The sequence below is a fragment of the Pleurodeles waltl genome, chromosome 5, assembly GCF_031143425.1.
Source record: "Pleurodeles waltl isolate 20211129_DDA chromosome 5, aPleWal1.hap1.20221129, whole genome shotgun sequence".
In the NCBI taxonomy this organism is placed as follows: Eukaryota; Metazoa; Chordata; class Amphibia; order Caudata; family Salamandridae; genus Pleurodeles; species Pleurodeles waltl.
The window spans coordinates 1,252,749,200-1,252,770,406 of record NC_090444.1 but is presented as its reverse complement, the minus strand read 5'-3'; the positions used below and the strand labels follow the sequence as shown (position 1 = coordinate 1,252,770,406).

Sequence of the window (21,207 nt, the reverse complement as noted above, 5' to 3'; positions counted from 1 at the left end):
CGTTACAGCAGCTTTCAAAGGGCTGTGGAGCCCAGTACCGCTTTAAATCTACCTGCACAATAAAGATGTGCTCTTGTTAATTGATATTGGGTTTCACATCGAAATTGTATCGTTTCTGACTATTGTAAATAAAAGGTGTTGTCATTACCCAGTTTGAAGACACTGGTTTACAAAAGGCTCAAACATAAGAACTATGCTTTGCGTGCCCTTGCATGAGTGTACCTAAAAGTACAACCCTTAGACCAATGAGATCCCGGGTATCAAATAATTGTTATGCAACAACTGTTCTAATAGGTATAATTTATGCTCAATTATATGTTTTGAGGTTAAATTACCTCATGTAATCAATACCTGTGTGACAATAAGTAAACAACCATGAAATAACAAGGCCATTTTTAATACCCTCAGCTGTCAAATCAAGGCCAGTGACATACTGAAATTACACAAATAAATACATCAATCAGTGCACTGTGACCCCAGTGAAACGCCCAACCGAAAAAATAAACAATCAACAACGAAATACATTTACTAACGGATGGCTTGTTGCTAACAAACAACCAACTATAGTTTTAAACCCTCCGCGGCCAGGCCTTTCTCCCCTCAGGTGCCGAGCCTGTTTTGGCTATTTGGAACAGTTTGCGCTTAGGTCCTCATAATTTTTTGTCCACATAAGCTACCCATGCCAAATTTGCATCCTTTTTTTCCAAAATCCTTGGGATTCTAGAGGTACCCAAAGTTTGTGGGTTCCCCTAGGGGAGACTAAGAAATTAGTCAAAATACAGCAAAAATGTTGTTGTTTTTTTTCTAAATGGGGAAAAGGGCTGCAGAAGAAAGCTTGTGTTTTTTTTGCCCAGAAAATGGCATCAACAAAGGGTTTACAGTTCTAAAATCACCGTCTTCCCAGCTTTCAGGAACAGGCAGACTTGAATCTGAAAACCAAATTTTTCAACACAATTTTGGCAGTTTACTGGGACATACCCCATTTTTACTATTTTTTGTGCTTTCAGGCTCCTTCCAGTCAGTGACAGAAATGGGTATGAAACCAATGCTGGATCCCAGACAGCTAAACTTTTGTGATAAGTAGACAAAACTCAGAATTTAGCAAGGGGTCAACAGCTAAAATAAAAAAATATTGAAATTGAGGTGAAAAAAAGAGCCATTTCTGTCCACGTTTTCTTCTGTAACTTTTTCCATCTATGGCAGATTTTTTAAAGTAATATACCATTACGTCTGCTGGACTCTTCCGGTTGTGGGGATATATAGGGCTTGTAGATTCATCAAGAACCCTAGGTACCCTTCCTAATTGCGACTTGCAAACCTTTTTTGCGATTCGGTAAATAGATTTCCGAATCGCAAAAATGGGTCTGTACATCCCAAATAGCATTTTTCATATCGCACACAGCCCGATTCGCCGTTTGCGACTTGGAAAATGCTTAGTACATCTGGGCCTAAGTATATTCCTAGCACCATGTCATTGTAGCAGGTGCGTCCTCAAAATCCAGACCTAAAATGAACTGTTGGTTCATCATTATCAGGGAAACATTTAAAACTAATTTGATAATGAATGTCAAAGATGTATTTTTTTCTTCTGTTTAAGTACCTTGTTAACACGGGTATGAATTAGATTAGATCGTATTTTGAATGACGATTGGCGCACAATGACTGGATAATAACCTTCAAACAGTCTGCAGTAATGGAGGACAGTAATAATTTTGCCTTTTCATGTTATAGATTATTTTGTGTTTAAAATGTTTGCTATAATGAGTCACTGACTTAATACAGCAATAAAGATTTTTGATCTGAACACTCAACTAATTGGCCAACTTTTCAGTCTCTAACAACAGCGAGCCTTGGTGGGGATGTCTAGGTTACTGGTTGGCAGAGGCACAATGAGCAGCCTGGGAGGCGCTTGATGACTCCGAGTCAGCCTAAAAAAACAGCAACAATGCGGATTAAACTGTTTATGTGCAGCGCAAAAAGGCCAGGTTTGATCACTTGTTTTGAGCATGAGCAGTCTGGCTCATAAGAATGTGTTTAGGCAAGTTCATACTGATGGGCCTACTCACTGAACAGACTAATGGTGATAAATACAAGACAGTAATTTATGTCTTACATCCCTTTTGGAAACCGCTGAAAGATTATAATTTAAGACACTGGGAAAATGCCAACAAATGTTGATTTTGTTTTAGTCATGTACAAACCATGCCAGCTTTCGGATTACAACCGAAACCGCTTTGATCTGTGCATGTTTTTCACCGCCTGCTTTTAGTTCTGTGCCCTGAGACGTTTTACCCAAAGCAGGGGGAATCCTGCAATGAATGTGTTGTGGTATTGCATCATGTCTGGCTTACACTGTGAAAGATGGAGCTTGGTATAACCATGTGCCCACCACCGACTCATAGTGCCTTTCACGGGGGAAGCTGTTCTGCTGCACTTTAAGGGCCAGATGTATCAAGCCTTTTTGCATTCGCAAACGGTGCGAATGCTCATTTGCGAATGCAAAAATGCCTTTCAGTATTTATGAAAGGCATTCGCAATGCAAATTTAAGGAATTGCTAAAATAGCGATTCCTTAAATTTGCGAGCCTGTTTAGAGAATCTAAATAAGAAATCGCAAATAAGGAACCCTTATTTGCGATTTCTAAACCACATGTAACAAGCAATTCCTTAATGCGAATTGGGCATTAAGGAATCGCTATTACAACCAAGTTGAACTTGTAACCATGCATTTGTTACCATGCATTTTTAAAATTGACATGTAACGCACACATGCCCCTTAGGCATGTGTGCGCCTTACATGTCCTTAAAAAACTTCTTGGGTGCAGCAGAGGGGGCCTTAGGCCCCCAGCACCCTGGGGTTTGCATTTCCCAAACTTGCGAATTCCAGTTAGGAATTCGCAATTTGGGAAATGCAAAATATTCACAAATATGGGCCTACAGGCCCATAGGTGCGAATGGGGCCGGTATTGCAATTTGCGATTCGGTAACAGCATTTGCGATTTTTATGAAATCGCTATTACCGAATTGCAAATATGATACATTGCATTTTGCGAATCAGAAATAGTGATTTCTTAAAAATGGCTATTTCCGAATCGCAAATGCGTTTTTTGTTACATCTGGCCCTAAATCACGGCACTGATAGCTACAGCTGCCACCCTCACTCACAGTCATATCACAGTAACTAGTATGTAATACGGATGCATGGTGTTCATCAAAATAGAAATAAAACTAAGGAGATTGTCGGTATCGTACATATAAATTGGGTTTTATGTTTTAAGGCACTATGTCGCCTTTTAGCCACTTCGCAGTACTGGAGTACGGTTAGCAGCACAAATTACTTACAAAACCACGTAGTGCTAGTGTGAAAAGTATAGCATCCATATAGCAATTATAAGGATTTGAAAAGAAGCCAGTTCTTTAAGACTAGGAAATGAAGAGCCGAAAGCTACCAAAGGGAGATATAGGACAGAAAAGATAGTGCCGAACTGGTATCTAGCAACACTTTCGAAAGAGTAGACACGATTATAAAGGGCAACCAACGTTAATTTTTGTGCGACAGACCCACGGACTGAGTGGGATCGTTTGTGTGTGACTATAACCTTCTAGGCACCTGTGTGACCTTGGACAACAAGCATTCAAGGTGTGGTCGACTAAATTAATGTTGCTGCTACCTTGTTTATGCGGGAAAGAACACCGACCTTCCCCAAAACAGGGTTGGTCTGACTTTAATTATATTATGGGTTGTATGCATATTTACAATCATTTATCGTTTTAGTCAAGTATTTTTTGTCTTTTCACGGTTATCAATGCACTTTTTGTAGGGGAAGGCAGGGGTTGTTGCACATACAATATAGCTAGCCCACAAAGCCCTGCACTGCCATGCAGGTATCTACCAGATAGTCAGCAGGCCTCCTTGCCTCGGCGTGAGAAGTCTAAGGGCCAGATGTATGAAGCTATTTAGTATTTCTTGATGAGCCGAATCGCTGTTTCGGGCCGTTAAGAAATGCTAAATAGACTTTTGACACGTAAAAAGGCCATTAGGGAAACGCAAAATGCAATTTCTACCCAGCAGAAATCGCTTTTTGGGACACCCGAATAGGAGATCGCAAATAAGGATTTCCTATTTGCGATTTCCTATGCACATGCACAAAGCAAATGCAAATTTGGCATTTGGGAAATGCTATTACCATCAAAGTCGATGGTAATCATGTGTAATAAAAAAAAAAAAAACACACACACACCAAAATGTTTTTTTAAAGTGCAATAAAGTGCACGCACACATGCCCCTAGGACATGTATGCGCTTTACATGTGCACCACTTTTTTTTGGGGTGTAGCAAGGGGGCAGGGTGTTTAGCCTGAACATCACCCTTGCTTTAGCATTTCCTAATTTGCAAAATTAGGAAATGCTAAACCATTTGACGAATAGTTTGGTTTCTTACCTAAATAGCGATTTCCTATTAGAGATTCCTACACTGTAGGAATCGCTATTAGGGAATCTCTATTTTTGTACATGCAATTTTGCATTTCCTAAATAGCGATTTCTAAGGAGTCGCTATTTAGGAAATGCCAAATAAGTATTTTGTACATCTGGCCCTAAATGCCTTCTGTAGGATTGTGTTAATAAAGTTGTAATAGATGGTAAGAACAAAGTTTCACTCTAGTCCTTCTCGCGCAGGCAGATATGTCATTGATAGATGAATGACTGATCATTTTGAGAGGGATTGAACCTCTGAGGAATCTTTGGAAATTCATTTTCCTCGAGACTTATGTTTTAAGGGGCGAAGTTCAAGAGGGTAGAGGCTTTAAGTGGTGTCAGTGTCCTCCAAACGTTTATGTATCTATCCCAGGGACTCTGTCTTCATGTGGTTTACTGCTAACTCGGACACAGAGACTACACTAATTGCAATATCCAGTTACACATTCTGCACGAGGGCTTTTAAGCGTGATCTTTTCTGTGCTATAGGTTTGCACCAAGCTCAGTCACAATTTCCCTTCTTTATTTAAATTGGTCCTGACACGACTAGATCATCCGAATAATCCAGTTCCTGTTGACACCTCTTTATTGAGGGGAGATACTGCCACAGATTACCCGTTGGCATCAGTGTGACAGGATTCTCACAATCGCTCACCTCGCCCTAGCAAAGGTGCTGCATACTAATTGCACTATATAATACCACCATGAGGTGAGGGATACTGTATCCCAACTTTCAAAGCAGCCTTGTATCCTTTAAAGCTGCTTCGGATTAATGATACTTGGGATGCAATTCTGATTTCAGAATAAATGCAGATTCAGATGGTAATGAGAATTACTTTCTGAATTGGAGCTGCAAGTAACACAGTAAACCAGAACTCTCGATGTTTACCCACAGATGCTTTATCAGCAAATACCTGGCAAAAGGTGAAAAGAATGGCCTGCAAATGATGAATTAATGTGTACTCTTGTGCAGAAACATCAATTCCCACAATAATTACCCATTTCTCAGTTTACACATTTGATTAACATGCTATTCCTGCACCTGGATTACTGATCCATGATGTGTCTATAACTGTGGGTGCTGGAATACCGTACTAGTCATCTCAGGCCACTCAGACTGAGGATCTCAGTGTCCTCTGGGACTATTATTTCTTTTCAGACAGTATGGTATCTATGGCTCTCCTGTCACTTGTATGGTGACATGAGTGCACCAACAACACACTTACTAACTCTGCCCCCTTTCACACAGCTGTCACTGCTGCATCCCACCAGGTTCAATTATTTTCCATATTCTCTTTAATCTCTACCTTACACCACTGGGGTACCTGATCAGATCAACTTTAGATGCTATAATGAGGCAGACGACACTCAGATCAAGATCATCAAAAAACCTGGAAAACCCAAAGACCTTAACATATCCAGACTTAAATATCGCAGAGTCATTGATGTCTGGAAGATCTGAAACACCTTTAACACTTTAAACTCAACACAGTAAATTAAAAAATCATAGGAATGTGGCCATGATGAGGACCCATGTACACCGGTCCTCGTTAAGCTCTGCAGGCCGAGTAACCCTGTACTCCCAGAACCCTGTGACGTCCAATTGCTAAACCCTCAAAATCACTGGGCCAGCTGCCGTAACCAAAATGGAGCGAGCTGACATCAGTTAACTAGACTCGGCGTCCCGGACAGGCGCAGAAGAGTCCTAAAGGAGTCCTCCCTCTCCCAACTTAAAAGCTGTGCTTCAACATGGCAACTGTTGCAGCAGAAGACATCTGCAGACCCCAAAGGGGGAGTCCGATCTAGCCAAGAGGCAGTGTGGAGCAAAGCCCACAGAGGAGAGCAGGCAGCAATGACCTTCATCGCTGCCCTACAGAGCGACAGTCATGCTGCCAGTGTGGAGACTATAGAAAGGGGCCCTGCAAGAGGAAGAGACAGCCATATTGGCAGCGCAGTGGAGGCTGCAGACGGGCCTGCTCGGGATTTGGAGAGAAGGCAAGCATTTCCACATGGCGGAGCGGGGCAGGCAGATGCCCTGGCAAAGGCTGCCCATGACCTACAAAGGACCCTGACACAGTGAGGAGGCAGTATAGGGAGATCTCCCCCTCCGACCTCTTGAACCATCATAGGCTCCATGAGGAACCTCCCATATTGTGGGGATGGGGGGCAGAGCAGCCTCCTCAATTAAAGATCTTTTGGAGAGCCAAGCACCCATGCCCAAATTCCCCCCAGTGGCTGAGGGGCCCCTACTCACTGCAATGTCAGGAAGAGGTCAGCGGTGCAAATGCTCCTTCCACACGGAGAGATATCTCACAGATGAGGGATACATTCAAGGCTGAGATGGGGCTAATATGCCATGACTTTGTGAAAGCTCTCACGGACCTCGACCACCCGATCCAAAAATTGGACACAAGGACAGAGGTGGTAGTGACTGAGGGGGGCCATGAGAGAGACAAACTAGTGGTCCACATGTCTGAAATTGAACAGGGATGCCAGGGGTAGAGAGATAAGTTGGAACACAGAGAAAATGGATCTAGGCAAAATAATGTGCGCATTAGGGGCATCATGGATACCGTTCAGGACCAAGGGTTTGTCCACTATATCTAAAAAACGTTTCGCTTATTAGTTCACTCTCAGGAGGACAAGGTAAAGACACTGTGCTAACACTACCAAGGGGTAGGAGGTGCCCCAAAATTTTAAGATTTGCTGTAACTCTGATATTTACTCCAGGTTTTTTTTGTTCTCACAAAAGTCAATCTATTTTTTATGAATGGAAAGGCCTCACCCACCTAATAGTGGCAAGCTTCATCACTGGCCTGTCCAACCTGCTGAGTCAAGGTGATACTGATTCAGAGGTTTCAACTGTAGCCCCAAAGGAGAACCAACTCCTGTTGGGACAGGGAGATCTGAATAAAGTATATTCTGGTAAACTGAGAACCAGGGTTTTAGGAAAAAGTAATTACAACTGCCTTCCGTTTTAAGTACAATGTTGTCCTGTGGTGTTACTCTCTGCTGTTGCTCGGGGCCTCTTCTACGTCTCTCCATGTCACTCCTTGTTCTTTCCACCTCCCTTTCCCTCTTTCTGGTCTTCTCCCTAAAAAAGGTTGTCAGCATGGTGGCAGCCATGGTCCCATTGGATGAATCATAGGTTGTGGGAAACCATATGCTGGTGGCCAACCCCAGCTTTGTTCATAATATGGGATTGGGCCCATCGGGCCATGTACCTCACGGCCTGCTGTCTTTCTTTAACATCTAGCAGCTCAAAACAAGACATTATGAAATGACTGCATGGGCACCACTCCCATGGTAGTGAGAAATTTGATGACAACATAGATGCACCCACCAGTCACAATGATGCAAAGTACTCTACACATGCTGACAATAGCGATTCTAAATGTTCATAATGACCGCAATGGAAGGTTTATAATGATAACTGAAAAAATAGAGGAAAATACGGTGATGACCGACTCAGTTTACGGCCGCAATGAACAAAAACAACAATTCTTTACCTGGCTGTTTCCCTCTCTGACTTAACACTCTGTGGACAAGCTAATGGTCAGAGGCGATTTCCATGTAGCGTTGGAGCCCAATATAGATAGATCACACTCCACATGGCAACCACTGACCCTGCCTTTTTCAAGGCCTAGATGACCTGAAGCTGGCTGATACATGGGGTAAACAACATATAGTTGAAAGGGATTACACATTCTACTCGCATGTTCCTTGAACACATAATCTAGGATCGATTATATCTTTGTCTCCCCGCCAATACTCTTGGATTAACTCCTCAGTGATAGGCAGCTGTGTACTGTCTGATCATGCACCGGTGTCCATACTGATGTGCCTGAAAGATAGAGAACCCCAGCTGTGTGGCTCATACTGCCTTTTCACAACAGCAATGTAAAAACGTTTGCAAAAATCTAAGTGTGTTGCCTAGTTGTGGCCAGAACTGGTATCCCTGGTACCAGATAGTCTTTGTCAGAAACAGACAGACCAGGGACAATTTCCGACCAGCCCTCAACGTTGTTGACAAGGTGAAAACAAGGGATACGCAGGTCCTCCTTCTCTCGCTGGACGTGGAGAAGGCTTCTGACTGCGTGGATTGGTCTTTCCTAACAAAATCACTTGACAAGACATCCTTGGGTCCAGAAATGAAAACATTCATATTAGCTAGTTACACCAGGAGATCAACTAAAATCCAGATACATACCTGTGTCTCTGGACTATAATGCAGGGTACGCAACAAGCACTTTGATTTTTCCCTCACCGTGGAACCCTTATACCATGAGGTGATGGGTAACTGTAGGAAGTTGGCTCTGTATGCACTATTTCAAAGTAAGGAATAGTATGCACAGAGTCCAAGGGTTCCCCTTAGAGGTAAGATAGTGGCAAAAAGAGATAATACTAATGCTCTATTTTGTGGTAGTGTGGTCGAGCAGTAGGCTTATCAAAGGAGTAGTGTTAAGCATTTGTTGTACATACACACAGGCAATAAATGAGGAACACACACTCAGAGACAAATCCAGGCTAATAGGTTTTGTTATAGAAAAATATATTTTCTTAGTTTATTTTAAGAACCACAGGTTCAAATTCTACATGTAATATCTCATTTGAAAGGTATTGCAGGTAAGTACTTTAGGAACTTTGAATAATCACAGTAGCATATATACTTTTTATATAAAACACAATAAGCTGTTTTAAAAGTGGACACAGTGCAATTTTCACAGTTCCTGGGGGAGGTAAAGTATTGTTAGTTCTTGCAGGTAAGTAAACCACCTACGGGGTTAAGATTGGGGTCCAAGGTAGCCCACCGTTGGGGGTTCAGAGCAACCCCAAAGTCACCACACCAGCAGCTCAGGATCGGTCAGGTGCAGAGTTCAAAGTGGTGCCCAAAACACATAGGCTTCAATGGAGAGAAGGGGGTGCCCCGGTTCCAGTCTGCCAGCAGGTAAGTACCCGCGTCTTCGGAGGGCAGACCAGGGGGGTTTTGTAGGGCACCGGGGGGGACACAAGTCCACACAGAAAGTACACCCTCAGCAGCGCGGGGGCGGCCGGGTGCAGTGTGCAAACAAGCGTCAGGTTTGTAATAGGTTTCAATGGGAGACCAAGGGGTCTCTTCAGCGGTGCAGGCAGGCAAGGGGGGGGCTCCTCGGGGTAGCCACCACCTGGGCAAGGGAGAGGGCCTCCTGGGGGTCACTCCTGCACTGAAGTTCCGTTCCTTCAGGTGCTGGGGGCTGCGGGTGCAGGGTCTTTTCCAGCCGTCGGGATTTTAGAGTCAGGCAGTCGCGGTCAGGGGGAGCCTCGGTATTCCCTCTGCAGGCGTCACTGTGGGGGCTCACGGGGGACAACTTTGGTTACTCACAGTCTCGGAGTCGCCGGAGGGTCCTCCCTGAGGTGTTGTTTCTCCACCAGTCGAGTCGGGGTCGCCGGGTGCAGTGTTGCAAGTCTCACGCTTCTTGCGGGGATTGCAGGGGTCTTTAAATCTGCTCCTCTGTAACAAAGTTGCAGTCTTTTTGGAGCAGGTCCGCTGTCCTCTGGAGTTTCTTGTTCCTCTTGAAGCAGGGCAGTCCTCTGAGGATTCAGAGGTCGCTGGTCCTGGAGAAAGCGTCGCTGGATCAGGGTTCTTTAGAAGGCAGGAGACAGGCCGGTAGGACTGGGGCCAAAGCAGTTGGTGTCTTCTTCCTTCTTCTGCAGGGGTTTTCAGCTCAGCAGTCTTCTTCTTCGGTAAGTTGCAGGAATCTAAATTCTTAGGTTCAGGGAAGCCCTTAAATACTAAATTTAAGGGCGTGTTTAGGTCTGGGGGGTTAATAGCCAATGGCTACTAGCCCTGAGGGTGGGTACACCCTCTTTGTGCCTCCTCCCTGAGGGGAGGGGGGCACATTCCTATCCCTATTGTGGGAATCCTCCATCTGCAAGATGGAGGATTTCTAAAAGTCAGAGTCACTTCAGCTCAGGGCACCTTAGGGGCTGTCCTGACTGGCCAGTGACTCCTCCTTGTTTTTCTCATTATCTCTCCTGGACTTGCCGCCAAAAGTGGGGGCTGTGTCCAGGGGGCGGGCATCTCCACTAGCTGGAGTGCCCTGGGGCACTGTAACACGAAGCTTGAGCCTTTGAAGCTCACTGCTAGGTGTTATAGTTCCTGCAGGGGGGAGGTGTGAAGCACCTCCACCCAGAGCAGGCTTTGTTACTGTCCTCAGAGAGCATAAAGGCTCTCACCGCATGGGGTCAGAAACTCATCTCTCAGCAGCAGGCTGGCAGAGACCAGTCAGTCCTGCACTGAACAATTGGGTAAAATACAGGGGGCATCTCTAAGATGCCCTCTGTGTGCATTTTTTAATAAATCCAACACTGGCATCAGTGTGGGTTTATTATTCTGAGGAGTTTGATATTAAACTTCCCAGTATTCAGTGTAGCCATTATGGAGCTGTGGAGTTCGTTTTTGACAGACTCACAGACCATATACTCTTATGGCTACCCTGCACTTACAATGTCTAAGGTTTTGCTTAGACACTGTAGGGGCATAGTGCTCATGCACCTATGCCCTCACCTGTGGTATAGTGCACCCTGCCTTAGGGCTGTAAGGCCTGTTAGAGGGGTGACTTACCTATGCCATAGGCAGTGTGAGGTTGGCATGGCACCCTGAGGAGAGTGCCATGTCAACTTAGTCATTTTCTCCCCACCAGCACACACAAGCTGGCAAGCAGTGTGTCTGTGCTGAGTGAGGGGTCCCCAGGGTGGCATAAGACATGCTGCAGCCCTTAGAGACCTTCCCTGGCATCAGGGCCCTTGGTACCAGGGGTACCAGTTACAAGGGACTTACCTGGGTGCCAGGGTTGTGCCAATTGTGGAGACAATGGTACATTTTAGGTGAAAGAACACTGGTGCTGGGGCCTGGTTAGCAGGGTCCCAGCACACTTCTCAGTCAAGTCAGCATCAGTATCAGGCAAAAAGTGGGGGGTAACTGCAACAGGGAGCCATTTCTTTACACAAGCCCCCCCCAGCCCACAGGCCAGGAGACTCAGCCAAAGCTGGGAGAGTCTTCCTAGTCTGTCAGGCGAGGAAGAGTAGAGGAAATAGGCTGGTTTGTTGCAGGGCCTACTCTGCCTTACATCCTTCTGTCCAGGTCATTCCCTCTGGGGAACTGACCCACTTCCACAGTGATATGACCTAGTCTGAATTGCCTCTTATCTGTGTCTTTAATGTCTCCACCCATTCTCTCTATTTTGGGGTTAGAGGTATCCACCTCTGCTAATCTTATCTTAGCTAGGGTCACCCCTATCTTACCCAAGGAGGTTACCCAGAGCTGGAGTAACCCCACCATGACCAAGAGGGTCAGGGGGCCTAACTTGCTATTTGGCATGGGGTCTGACAACCATGCCAAGGATAGTGCAGCCATAAAGGCTAACACCCAGCAGAGGCCACTGACAGCTGTCAGTGCCCAGAACCACACCTTTAGCTCTTCACCTACAAGGGAAGGGGCTAAGTTACAGGCTTCTTTGGGTTCAGGGTGCCTGTCTGCTGTATTAGAGTGGGGGGTTACCACATCTTGTAGTAAACACCCTTCTTCCACTCTTTCTTCAGTTAGCTGAGGAGCCACCCACTCAGGCTTAACAGTTGCCTGACTAGCCAGGACTTCTTGTGGGTCAGGTTGGACTTTATCAGTGCCACTTTTGGAGTTCTCCCCTACTGGAGCATAATCTCCTTGGCTTGCTGGAACCTTGGCTAAAGGTTGTCCACCCTTCCTACACTGTTTCCTTTTCTTTTTCTTCTGGGGCCTACTTGCATTTACTGCAGAGGCAGGAACTCCAGAATCCTTGGGAGAGGACTGGCACTGGACCAGTTCCTCTCTTGGGCTCTGACTAACCTCTGGGTAGTCATTTCCAAGGAGACAATCAAGGGGGAGGTCTGTACTGACTACCACCCTTCTCCAGCTAAAAGTCCCACCCACTTCTATGGGCACAAAAGCCACAGGCCTATCAGTGACCCTGTCTGGGCTAACTCTTACTCTGGCCATCTCACCTGGGATGTACTGGTTGGAGAACACCAGCCTGTCATGCACAATAGTGTGACTGGCACAAGTGTCTCTCAGGGCAGTGGCTGGGATTCCATTCACCAGTAGGTGGTGGAAGTGTCTACTTCCCTCTGGAATCTCCAACTCACCTGTTGGGCCCTTTTTCCAGTTGAAGGCTATGAAGACCTCCTCATCTGAGGAGTCATCCCCAATGGCTACACTGGTCACCCCTGGGATTTTGCTAGGGGGTTTGTTTTTGGGACAAGAAGTGTCCTTGGTGTGGTGCCCTGTCTGTTTAGTTATGGCACCATGCCTTAGTGGCATCCCAGTTCTTACCCTGGTACCCACCTTTGTTTTGGGTTGTGTCTCGGGGCCCACCCACCTGGTCTGATTTTTGGGGGCCTACAGAGGACTCTTTTTCTTTGTTTCTAGTGTCCCCCACTTTCTCCTGGGGAGGCTTTGTAACCCCTTTCTTTTGGTCACCCCCAGTGGAAGTTTTGGTTACCCTAGTCTTGACCCAATGGTCCGCCATCTTTCCCAATTCTTGGGGGGAAATTGGTCCTAGGTCTACCAGATACTGATGCAACTTTTCATTGAAGCAGTTACTTAAAATGTGTTCTTTCATAAACAAATTATAAAGCCCAACATAGTCATGCACTTCATTTCCAGTTACCCAACCATCCAGTGTTTTCACTGAGTAGTCTACAAAATCAACCCAGGTCTGGCTCGAGGATTTTTGAGCCCCCCTGAATCTAATCCTAAACTCCTCAGTGGAGAATCCAAGGCCCTCAATCAGGGTACCCTTCATGAGGTCATAAGATTCTGCATCTTTTCCAGAGAGTGTGAGGAGTCTATCCCTACACTTTCCAGTGAACATTTCCAAAAGGAGAGCACCCCAGTGAGATTTGCTTACTTTTCTGGTTACACAAGCCCTCTCAAAAGCTGTGAACCATTTGGTGATGTCATCACCATCTTCATATTTAGGTACAATCCCTTTAGGGATTTTCAACATGTCAGGAGAATCTCTGACCCTATTTATGTTGCTGCCACCATTGATGGGTCCTAGGCCCATCTCTTTTCTTTCCCTTTCTATGGTTAGGATCTGTCTTTCCAGAGCCAATCTCTTGGCCATCCTGGCTAATTGGATGTCCTCTTCACTGGGGCTATCCTCAGTGATTTCAGAGATGTTGGTCTCTCCTGTGAGGGAAACAGCATCTCTGACTATTATGTTTGGAGTCAGGGTTTGAGCAGCCCTGTTCTCCCTAAGTAGGACTGGAGGGGGGGAATTGCCCTCCAAGTCACTATCTTCATCCTCTGTGTTGCCATCCTCAGAGGGGTTGGCTCTTTCAAACTCTGCCAAAAGCTCCTGGAGCTGTAGTTTGGAAGGTCTGGGTCCCATTGTTATTTTCTTTATTTTACAGAGTGACCTTAGCTCCCTCATCTTAAGATGGAGGTAAGGGGTAGTGTCGAGTTCCACCACATTCATCTCTGTACTAGACATTATGTTTCTAAAAGTTGGAATACTTTTTAAGAATCTAAAACTAGTTCTAGAATCTAATTCAAACTTTCACAAAACTTTTAAACTCTAAAAGAAATGCTAACAGGGACTAACACAAGGCCCTAGCAGGACTTTTAAGAATTTAGAAAAATACCTCAAATTGCAAAAATCCGTTTCTAATGACAATTTTTGGAATTTGTCGTGTGATCAGGTATTGGCTGAGTAGTCCAGCAAATGCAAAGTCTTGTACCCCATCGCTGATCCATCAATGTAGGAAGTTGGCTCTGTATGCACTATTTCAAAGTAAGGAATAGTATGCACAGAGTCCAAGGGTTCCCCTTAGAGGTAAGATAGTGGCAAAAAGAGATAATACTAATGCTCTATTTTGTGGTAGTGTGGTCGAGCAATAGGCTTATCAAAGGAGTAGTGTTAAGCATTTGTTGTACATACACACAGGCAATAAATGAGGAACACATACTCAGAGACAAATCCAGGCCAATAGGTTTTGTTATAGAAAAATATCTTTTCTTAGTTTATTTTAAGAACCACAGGTTCAAATTCTACATGTAATATCTCATTTGAAAGGTATTGCAGGTAAGTACTTTAGGAACTTTGAATAATCACAGTAGCATATATACTTTTTACATAAAACACAATAAGCTGTTTTAAAAGTGGACACAGTGCAATTTTCACAGTTCCTGGGGGAGGTAAAGTATTGTTAGTTCTTGCAGGTAAGTAAACCACCTACGGGGTTAAGATTGGGGTCCAAGGTAGCCCACCGTTGGGGGTTCAGAGCAACCCCAAAGTCACCACACCAGCAGCTCAGGGCCGGTCAGGTGCAGAGTTCAAAGTGGTGCCCAAAACACATAGGCTTCAATGGAGAGAAGGGGGTGCCCCGGTTCCAGTCTGCCAGCAGGTAAGTACCCGCGTCTTCGGAGGGCAGACCAGGGTGGTTTTGTAGGGCACCGGGGGGGACATAAGTCCACACAGAAAGTACACCCTCAGCAGCGCGGGGGCGGCCAGGTGCAGTGTGCAAACAAGCGTCAGGTTTGTAATAGGTTTCAATGGGAGACCAAGGGGTCTCTTCAGCAGTGCAGGCAGGCAAGGGGGGGGCTCCTCGGGGTAGCCACCACCTGGGCAAGGGAGAGGGCCTCCTGGGGGTCACTCCTGCACTGAAGTTCCATTCCTTCAGGTGCTGGGGGCTGCGGGTGCAGGGTCTTTTCCAGCCGTCGGGATTTTAGAGTCAGGCAGTCGCGGTCAGGGGGAGCCTCGGGATTCCCTCTGCAGGCGTCGCTGTGGGGGCTCAGGGGGGACAACTTTGGTTACTCACAGTCTCGGAGTCGCCGGAGGGTCCTCCCTGAGGTGTTGTTTCTCCACCAGTCGAGTCGGGGTCGCCGGGTGCAGTGTTGCAAGTCTCACGCTTCTTGCGGGGATTGCAGGGGTCTTTAAATCTGCTCCTCTGTAACAAAGTTGCAGTCTTTTTGGAGCAGGTCCGCTGTCCTCGGGAGTTTCTTGTTCCTCTTGAAGCAGGGCAGTCCTCTGAGGATTCAGAGGTCGCTGGTCCTGGAGAAAGCGTCGCTGGATCAGGGTTCTTTAGAAGGCAGGAGAATGGCCGGTAGGACTGGGGCCAAAGCAGTTGGTGTCTTCTTCCTTCTTCTGCAGGGGTTTTCAGCTCAGCAGTCTTCATCTTCGGTAAGTTACAGGAATCTAAATTCTTAGGTTCAGGGAAGCCCTTAAATACTAAATTTAAGGGCGTGTTTAGGTCTGGGGGGTTAGTAGCCAATGGCTACTAGCCCTGAGGGTGGGTACACCATCTTTGTGCCTCCTCCCTGAGGGAAGGGGGGCACATTCCTATCCCTATTGGGGGAATCCTCCATCTGCAAGATGGAGGATTTCTAAAAGTCAGAGTCACTTCAGCTCAGGGCACCTTAGGGGCTGTCCTGACTGGCCAGTGACTCCTCCTTGTTTTTCTCATTATCTCTCCTGGACTTGCTGCCAAAAGTGGGGGCTGTGTCCAGGGGCGGGCATCTCCACTAGCTGGAGTGCCCTGGGGCACTGTAACACGAAGCTTGAGCCTTTGAAGCTCACTGCTAGGTGTTATAGTTCCTGCAGGGGGGAGGTGTGAAGCACCTCCACCCAGAGCAGGCTTTGTTACTGTCCTCAGAGAGCATAAAGGCTCTCACCGCATGGGGTCAGAAACTCGTCTCTCAGCAGCAGGCTGGCAGAGACCAGTCAGTCCTGCACTGAACAATTGGGTAAAATACAGGGGGCATCTCTAAGATGCCCTCTGTGTGCATTTTTTAATAAATCCAACACTGGCATCAGTGTGGGTTTATTATTCTGAGGAGTTTGATATTAAACTTCCCAGTATTCAGTGTAGCCATTATGGAGCTGTGGAGTTCGTTTTTGACAGACTCACAGACCATATACTCTTATGGCTACCCTGCACTTACAATGTCTAAGGTTTTGCTTAGACACTGTAGGGGCATAGTGCTCATGCACCTATGCCCTCACCTGTGGTATAGTGCACCCTGCCTTAGGGCTGTAAGGCCTGTTAGAGGGGTGACTTACCTATGCCATAGGCAGTGTGAGGTTGGCATGGCACCCTGAGGGGAGTGCCATGTCAACTTAGTCATTTTCTCCCCACCAGCACACACAAGCTGGCAAGCAGTGTGTCTGTGTTGAGTGAGGGGTCCCCAGGGTGGCATAAGACATGCTGCAGCCCTTAGAGACCTTCCCTGGCATCAGGGCCCTTGGTACCAGGGGTACCAGTTACAAGGGACTTACCTGGGTGCCAGGGTTGTGCCAATTGTGGAGACAATGGTACATTTTAGGTGAAAGAACACTGGTGCTGGGGCCTGGTTAGCAGGGTCCCAGCACACTTCTCAGTCAAGTCAGCATCAGTATCAGGCAAAAAGTGGGGGGTAACTGCAACAGGGAGCCATTTCTTTACAGTAACCCATTAATCACAGGCTTTACAACCAAAAGAGGACACGTAAAGCTAGTGTTCTTCTCTGACGATTTCCTCTCCTTTCTTACTAACCCTTCCAGTTTGCTTCCAGCACTCCTGGCAGAACTGAAACATTTTCAGAAGGTGGACATATTCCAAGTTAACTGTCAGAAATCTACGGAGTGGCAAGATATAGCAGGGCTTCTAAGATGGAGACAGCAAAACATGGCCTTCCTTTGTCGCCGGGTGGGATCTGGTACCATGGGTTCATAATACCACCTCTAGTGGCTCAAGTGGTTTCTCCTTTCTTAGACGTGCTGTTCAAAGACCTGTATAGATGGGGCAGGCTTGATGTATCCTGGGTGGGTGGAATAAATTATGTGAAGATGAACTTTTTGCCCCAGTTGCTTTATCTTTTTTGCTCCCTCCCTATGCGGGTCAACCCCAGACACAGTGAAGCACTTCACCGGAAGATGTGGACATATATGTGGGTGGTACACCACCGCGAGTGGCCTGATACCTCTTGACCAGAGGCCCATCCTAAGATTTCTTTAACTTTGGTGTGATAACCCCAGTGACTGGGAATCTGGGCTTTCCTCCAGGGTTGACAGATAAACACTATTGATTCTGGGGCGATGAAGATGCACTGTGCCTAGGAAAGTTATATGTGGGGAGGTGTTCCAAAACAAGAGTACAGTGTGCTGATGACTTTTTGTTGGGGCCTAAAGATTTATATTGCATCACACAACTACTGCACTTGGCCAGAAGACCAGAAGTGTGCGCACACACCATGGAGGTGGAAGACATGTTTTCAGAGGACGATACAACAAAAATGCTGCCTCACTTCAACAAGCACAAGCACTAGAACCGAGCACCCCAGTGACAACTCCCATACACAACAAAGTGGGACAGAGACATGGGCCTGGATTTGACAGAATCTGATTGGATACTAATATGGAGGCAGGCCACACACTCTTTGATCTGTCTGCAGCATAGGGCAAATGCCTTCAAAATCAAGCTGTGTTGATACATGACATCTGTTTGCCTCAAAGCAATGATTAACACACCGGTTACATGCTGGAGGGGCTGTTGGTCGAGCAGAACATACTCACATATGTGGTGGGAGTGCCCACAACAGTTCTGGGTCGAAGTGTTCATGTCATACAGGACATCATGGATATCACCCTACCCATACAGCCCTGCTGGGCATGGTAGAAGATGAGGGGATATCAGGCCTCTCTCCTTCCACGACCTCAATGCTGCTAGAGGCATAACACTAGAGAAACCCCACCCCAAAGACACTGGGTATGTAGTGGAATATCTATGCAATGGAACGAATAACTGCACTTTTGCAAGACATGATGTCCAGACACAACAAAACATGGACACCTATGTCAAATGAGATAGTGGGTGCCTGACCTCCCGAACTGGTATACCTCACTGAGGAGCAAGCTATAGTGGGGGTGGATCGAAGAAAATTCACAATAGATATTGAGGGAGCGAAAGACACTGCATTGGTTCTTCTTGCTGAGGTGATTAGCTGACATAATGTTAATGCACATTTATGCAATGATACTGGGTGTGACCTGTTGTCAAGCTATTTATAATCTACAGCTTGTTCCTTACAGTGAATTCCTCTCCTGGGGCAGTGCGGTGGCTTTAAATAAAGTTGATAAAAAAATTAGAAATCATGATCTTTGTCAATGACACAAACACCAGCCCACAAAAACATGAAAACATGGCTGAAAGAACTTGACATCCCACCATCAAGAGACATAAGAAACTTTGGCGTGACCTGGAGTCGGCCAGCTCACTGATCTCACATGTTAATAAAATCACAATAAGCACCTTCCATACGAGAACGCTGAGCTGCCTTGTCATTATTTAGTGGATCTACATAACGTACATGTCATTCTCAATATTGTAATGTCAAAAGTTGATTATGCTAATGGTCTGTACCATAGTGCCTCTTGCGCCCCAAAATGCAAATTACAAATGATTTAGAATACAAGAGTAAGATTACCAATTCACCTATACCCAAGGGAGTGCATGATACTATTCCTCCAAGTGCTACACTGGATCCTCACAGCAAGATGCTCGCATTCAAGGCACACTGCATCAGATCACAAAATCACCCAAGGAAAAGGCTTGTGACACCTCCAAATGAAATTTAAACAATACTCTCAAAACAGTACACTACAATCAAATTTAGCACCTCTGATCTGCATATTCTTCTACAGAAAAATGCCCAATGGGTATCCCATTTCTCTGCATAAGTGGCAAAACAACAGAATTCGTTGCCAGCTAAGATTTAAAATGTGTAAGAACGTCTAACATTCAGGAAGAAAGCAAAAACCTGGCTATTCTGAAGATAAAACCTAGCCCATTGGCCCTCTGTTGTAAGTACTGAATTATGTCCTTATCACTACAATGCACACCACGCTAAGGTGATAACATTCGCCACAATCAGTACAGCATTCTCCAGTAAAGAACAGTCAAAAGGCCTCCTTATAGCTTATTGATTTCATACAAAACCATATATCCATTCAACTCAGTCAACCACTCAATTCCAAACAGACAGACCATCAATGAATAAAGAGATCTGCCACTCAATGTTTTGCCTAGGAGTACCCCATATAGTCCACTACTGCATGTCCAGACATTCCTATATTGTGATCAAACTCTAGACAGACACCTTAAAGTCACAATCTGTTTAAGGAAGTCTGTATTACAAACCGTTGTTACCCCCATTTTCTTTGCCAGGTCATTTCCACCAGCCCACAAGGCCTCAGAGGAGTGGCTTCCCTATCTGTTGTAGTCTAATCTAAGAAGACTAAAAATACAAGTACACCTTCTTTATGATAAGGGACCTGCAGCTAAACACAATCATAATTAGGGCATCTATCTCTCATACTTCTTCCTTCGTTACACTATTAGGTGCTGCATTCCAGAAAATTGTACCTCTCTGGTCACTCACACATGACACCAAAATGCCTCCCCTATAGGCTCACAACAAAAACAACACTTTACCAACCAAGCCCTCAATCACGGTGTAGCATGCTTACTGTCTAAAAATGATCCTTGGCAGTCAGTACAGGGGTCTAAATTGCTAAATAAATGAAAATAAAACACAAAAGAGGTTGAAAAGGCACACTGTTAAAAGTAGAAAACATTGTCTAACTGAGAATGGGGGTGTACCAACTTCATGCTGTGCCGGTGCTGAAAACAGAGCCAAAGTTGGTCCTGGGGTGCCAAACTCTACGCGTCAATACAAGGCTAAAGACCAACAGTAAAACTTTCAACATGCAGTCATGCAGTTGGGGAAGTTGGTTCTGGTGGTGGTTGTCTCTTGTGTCAGGGAGAGGATAAATTTGGTGTTGTCAGCATAGAAGATGATGGTGATTCCTTATGATTGGATGATGTTGGTAAGCGGTGTCCTGTAGACGTTGAATAGGGTCAGGATGGGAGACGATCCCTCGGGTACAACGGAGATCAGATTCTTGGTCTCCGATGTGAAGGGTGGCAGGGCTGTGCTGTTTTTCTTTAACTACCTTTCCCTAGTTTTTTTATATAAAAATATTAAAAATTCAGAAAAAACCCTTCTATAAAAATATGAATGTGTCTTCCATGTTACATCGCCATTTTATAAGGGTGCGAAATTGGGGATGACCATTACACCCCTTGATGCCCCTTCAACAGATGTCACTTTGACTTGTTAAAAATAAAGGTGTAACATTCCTCGAATAATGTAGTCTGAGAGGGACAATGAAACTGGCACCATGCTAGTGGGAAAGAGGGTGGGAAATGGCAAGGAAGGCTCACAAGAAGGCTAGGAATGTGCACTTAGTGGGAAAATAAAGCAGGTGTTGTAGGTACTCTATATTTTTGTCTCAGTCCATATTTCACTGGCAGATGCTTGTCTGCCTCGCCTGTGATGTACACTTTGCCACTGTATTTATTTCCCACTCAGCAGCTTTTTACAGCCGCCAATGTTTATTTTGACTTCCATGTTGGTTCACAACGTGAATCCTTAAACAATGGCTTCATTCAGGTTCCATTCTCTTCATATAAGGAGGAGCTAATGCTTTTTTGATATCTTAAGTTGCTCCTTTTCAGGTGCGAGTGGCTGGCCCAGATTGCCATCTATATATTCTACGACATATGGCCCCACGTACATAAAAGTGTCAAACAGAACTATAAGAATAAAACTACGTTTGGTAATTTACTGTTTTTGTAATGTCTGCAATGCTCTCCTCCCACTCTCTACCCGGCC

General features: G+C 45.5%; 1 protein-coding gene across 4 annotated transcripts in view; it reads right to left on the bottom strand.

The window, feature by feature from the left end:
• Nucleotides 1-21,207, bottom strand: part of ANKRD6 (ankyrin repeat domain 6) — a 751,904-nt gene that overhangs the window by 286,188 nt on the left and 444,509 nt on the right. The window lies entirely within an intron of this gene.